Source organism: Helianthus annuus, chromosome 14 (assembly GCF_002127325.2).
Source record: "Helianthus annuus cultivar XRQ/B chromosome 14, HanXRQr2.0-SUNRISE, whole genome shotgun sequence".
In the NCBI taxonomy this organism is placed as follows: Eukaryota; Viridiplantae; Streptophyta; class Magnoliopsida; order Asterales; family Asteraceae; genus Helianthus; species Helianthus annuus.
Genome location: NC_035446.2, coordinates 102849173 through 102854197, shown reverse-complemented (window position 1 = coordinate 102854197; position 5025 = coordinate 102849173). Strand labels below are relative to the sequence as shown.

General features: G+C 34.9%; 1 long non-coding RNA gene across 1 annotated transcript; it reads right to left on the bottom strand.

Moving 5' to 3' along the window:
* Positions 1–2093: 2093 nt before the first annotated feature.
* Positions 2094–3758, bottom strand: LOC110905682. The gene is made up of 2 exons (XR_002573337.1): positions 3683–3758; positions 2094–2251 (listed from the first exon to the last, which is right to left on the bottom strand). It is a non-coding gene; the product is annotated as an uncharacterized LOC110905682 (long non-coding RNA).
* Positions 3759–5025: the final 1267 nt, after the last annotated feature.

The window sequence follows — 5025 nt, the reverse complement described above, 5'->3', positions numbered from 1 at the left end:
CACTATATTTTCACCATAAATTACACTAAAAGACACTATATTTTCTCTCTCTTTTTCAATTAAATAATATTTTTTATACCTTTATCATTACCCTTTCTTTCTCCTACACTCACAACCAATTTCAAAATATATTAAAAAATTATAGGGGGGAAACAGTGTCCCCCCAAATATACAGATGAACAGTAACATTTTCTCTCTCATCCACTCACAACCATTTTTTATACTCTTCATATTTTAAAAACACCACACACATAATATGATTCCTTGGATGTGAATGCTCTTAGGGTGTTGTGTTTATTGAACCTATGTTGATACCATATGTCCATGTCAATTTAAAGAAAAATAGTGGTAATGTTGATACCATATGTCCATGTCAATTTAAAGAAAAATAGTGGTAATAATTTATCTTATTATATCGACTGGACTTTGTATTCATAGTGATTGAATTGATTTAATTAGTTAATGTAGCTTCGGTCCCATCGAAAAAAAAAAGTTTTCTACTTTTCTTTGGGTGTCGGTGGAAAACTTTTTTTTTTTTTTTTAAATTGGTGATTTGTAAAATATTTATTAAAATGGGTGTTTTATGATGATTATTTTCTCAAATTGATGAGGGTCAAAAAAATATTTTACTAAAATAGAGGATTTGAAAAATATTTATTAAAATAAGTGTTTTTTCTTATTTTTTTATTTTTAACTAATCTATTATTCTTCTTTCATCTTACCTAAAAACCATATTAAAAACGCTCAACTACAAAAAGTTTGGTGAGTTTTACGGTTTTTGTTTGTTCTAAAAAGTAAGTTCGACCATAATTGTTTTACACATGTGATGTAATTATACCAAACACACAAGTGAAGCATCGACTGGTTACCTGTAGCCTCGTGGCCCACATAAACCACATCTCTACGTTCCCGCCCCAAGTAGCTATGTCTAACACCACATAGCGTGTTCAAAGTATACGCATGGACATGTGCACTTGCTGTAGAACCTATGACATCCGTGTCAGTTCAATTTGGTTTGTCAGACCAATAGTATTATTCACACATCTGTCGGCCCGTAGTTGATCACTTGTATCTGTGGGGATTATATATGCAAGTATGTATATATGTAAACATGCTTTCACCCCAAGTAAAACAATTAGAAAAGGGGGTAATGAAACTCACCTAGTAGAGTAGCTCAAGTATGCAAAGCATAATATAATCGTATCGCTAATCTAATTTTTAATATCAATAGTGTATGATTAATTACCGAAACAGTTCTCGGGTCAGTAATTGTTATACCTTAAGCTTGGATGAAAATATTCATTCGAGAATGGGCCAATAGCCTCAAAGTATAGCGATGGGCAAGGTTGGAGAACTCACTAGTCGCTAGTTTAGCGGTGAGCAAGTTTAGGTCCAGACCGAAAATAAACGAGAACCGAACAGAAAATATACCTAACCCGACACGAACTCAAGCACCTAGGTATTTAGATCGGTTCTAGTTTTTCATATAAAATCGGGTCGGGTCGGGTCGGTTCTCGGTTCTTTTCATGGTGAAACCCGACTTGGACCTATGGACCGAAGAAATGTGCTACTTAAAAAAGACTGGTAGCGTAGTAGCGATTGGGGCTTGAATCCCTAAAATATATAACATACAACGGTTGCATGATGTTCCCACAGATACATTCGTATAGAGAAAGAAATCATCTGCATTGAATTTGTAGTCAACTTCATGGTTGGTACTGTGATTCATTGACGGGGTACATGATCTGATATGTATCATTATTTTTTTATTCGGTGTCGTTTTATTGTTGTTTTCAGAGACAAAGCGAATGCAAGAAGGTATAACATTCAAAGCGAATAACAAGAAGATATAACATTTGACTTTGCGGAGTCAGAGCGAATAACAAGAAGGTATAACAGTTGACTTTTCGGAGTCAACGCAAATACAAGAAGATATAATAAACATTAGATTGAAGCATAAACACCCCATCAAGCATGAAATACTTGCAAATTCGTATCAGTTATTATAGAACTACTTAATACATAGCAAACATATTTTACTTGCATGATCAAATTAGTTCAAATTAGGCATGACTATCAATAACATTTGAATGAAAATTAACCAAGAAATAACTCACTACCATCAATGGATTGAAATAGAAACATGGATTGAAATGTATATAAGGCCGGAATCAAGGAGAATGTTGTGTTTCTTCTTCATCCCATGGTTTGTGAATGTAGAGTAGCCTTCCCAAGTTCATAACAAAACATGCTGAAAAATGAAATATGTCGGGTCAGTTCTTATACTTAGTACCCAACAAACCCGATTACATAAAAACCCAGAACCGACCCAATAAATATGGTAGTGAATCGGTTATGTATTTTATTTTTGATCGGTTCTCGGGTCGGGTCGGGTAATAGTCGGGTAGGGTCGGGTTTTGCCTTTTGCTCACCCCTACGCTAGTTAGCCGGTGAGGTGGGGACTAGCGACTACACAGGATTAATTGGATCGGGTTTTTTATATGTAATTTTTAGTTTTATGTATACATATACACATTTTTATAGGTAAATATTTTAAGTAGCTAGGTTTTAACTCTTACTCAACTCATTTTTTAAGTATACAAGATTGTTGGAATTCACATGCTTTAGTTAGAAACTGCCCGGGATTTAGAGATTTTGGCCAGAATTTACAGTTTTTTTTTGTCGGAATATGGCCCGAATTGCCGATTTTTGGTTGGCCGACTAGGTCCGATTAGCAATTAATGGACTGATTAACAAAAAACTACTCAGTTACTGGCCGACTAGCGATTGATCGTCGACTAGTCACCGCCTAGTCGCGATTTTTACAACACTGGTGATGAGTATTGTCTTAGTGTCAAATTCACGTTTGGCTTTCGTGCACCGCTTTGCGTGCCGATCACAGTTATTCGTTTTAGGTATTCAGGTAATAGCATGATCATATATAATGTCTAGACTGTCACACCCCAACCGATGGCGGAAACATCGGAGTAAGACGAACGAGATTGCTCAAAACATCATAACGACTAAAATATGACAATATTTAAGAAATCGATAGTTTCATTTCATTACTAATTTCAAAGATACAAACCTCTTGAATGGAAAGTACAACAATTTGCAATTAAGCATGACAACATATAGGAAAATACATAAAATAAAATTTTGGGTGCGTTTCTAGTCCACCCTAAGTAGATTTATCCGAGTATCATCATCAATTACCCGCAACATGTATTAAAATATATGTCAACACAAAAAGGTTGGTGAGCATACAAGTTTGTTTTACATAGCATACGTTTAAAGTCTCGAATCCAAACATGGCAATTTTGTATACTAAGTTAGATATCATATTAGCATGCAAAAACTATATGTCATACCAAAGTGTCAACTAGCGTAATCTTATCATCACAATGAATAAGACCGTAAAGAATGATAACTTAACAATAACACCAAAACGGGCGGTGTGCTACTCTTATAGCGCTATACATGTTAAGGTAGGCTCGCAAAGTTAATGACGAATAGGTTGTATGAATGTACTCTAGCATGTATAAACATCAAGCATGGCAAGTAGCATGTTTTTAATGGATTGAGTGTTTGCATAAGATTGATTGTGTGTTTGTGAATTTAATATTTTATAGATGTTACGCCCAAAAGTGGTTTAAAACGAAAGAGGGTCAAGTATACTCACATTTTGCAAATGCTTTCCACAAAGTGGGTCTTTAATTTATTTGAAGGATGGAACACCGAGGTTGTCCTAAAAGATTAAACAAAGGTGTGTGAGTTTATGGATTCATTGATGGGACGGATTCGGGAATTTATAAGTATGAAAACATTCAAAAATACATCTTTGTCTACACACTCATTTGGACACTGTTTAATGTGTATTTCATGGGCACTAATTCACCCATTAAAAGTCCAAGCTTGAGGAATAAAGAACTAAGATTTTATCCACCTTAACACATGATATCCTGCCATTATTTTCATAAGTACCATGGTTTGGTTTTACATTAGATATTATATATATGTATATAGTCAGAATTCTAGGTCTAAGTCATAGTTTGTCAAGTATAGTCATGCATGGGTTGGATGAATCCATTAACCCTATTGTTCACCAATGCACAAATCATCACATGGATAATTCAGATGGTCATGGAACATAGTACAAACTAGACGAGTGCATTCCAAACATGGATAGTGTTTGGAGACTTGGTGTAGTCTTGTTCACTTTGTTACTTGGAAGTTGTTTTGGTGACTGATATACATTAAATTATACATGTTTTTATCCCACATGGTTGCGTATCGACTGGACCTACCTGAAGAACTCAACAATGTTCATCCTGTCTTCCACGTTTCAAACTTAAAGAAGTGTCTAGCTAAAGAAGGACTTCAAGTTCCACTCGAAGATCTTCTAATCAACGAAACTTTGCACTTTGTGGAGAAACCTGTCGAGATCATGGACCGAGGAGTCAAGAAATTGAGGCGCAGTCTAATTCCTATCGTTAAGGTTCGATGGGAAGGAAAACATGGCACTGAGTTTACTTGGGAGCTCGAAAGTGATATGAAGACTAAGTATCCGCAACTGTTCGTTATATCTTCCTAAATTTCGGGACGAAATTTCCTAAAGGAGCGGAGACTGTAACGCCCTGCTTTTTTCGTACTTTCCTTAATTAGAAAGCATTGTTCGTATTTCTATTTTTGGAAATCTTGTACTGTTGTAATCGTCTTTTCCATTGTATCATTGTAAAATCCGAGACTTGGATCATAAATAAAATTCGTATTTCTTTAAATTCATGTTCTACATATTTCATACATGTTCATACGTTTGGATTAATTATACATGTGATACCTTATTCGTAATTCTTGCAAAATGCGTTAAACTTACAAATACTTGTCATACATGCTCAATTCATGCGTACACGATATTTATTCTCGACATACATACTTATTCATACTTGTTTTTATAACAAGCCTCCTAAAACATCCTAAAAACACCCCTAATGTCCGAAAATATACCCCGTATATGAGAAACGA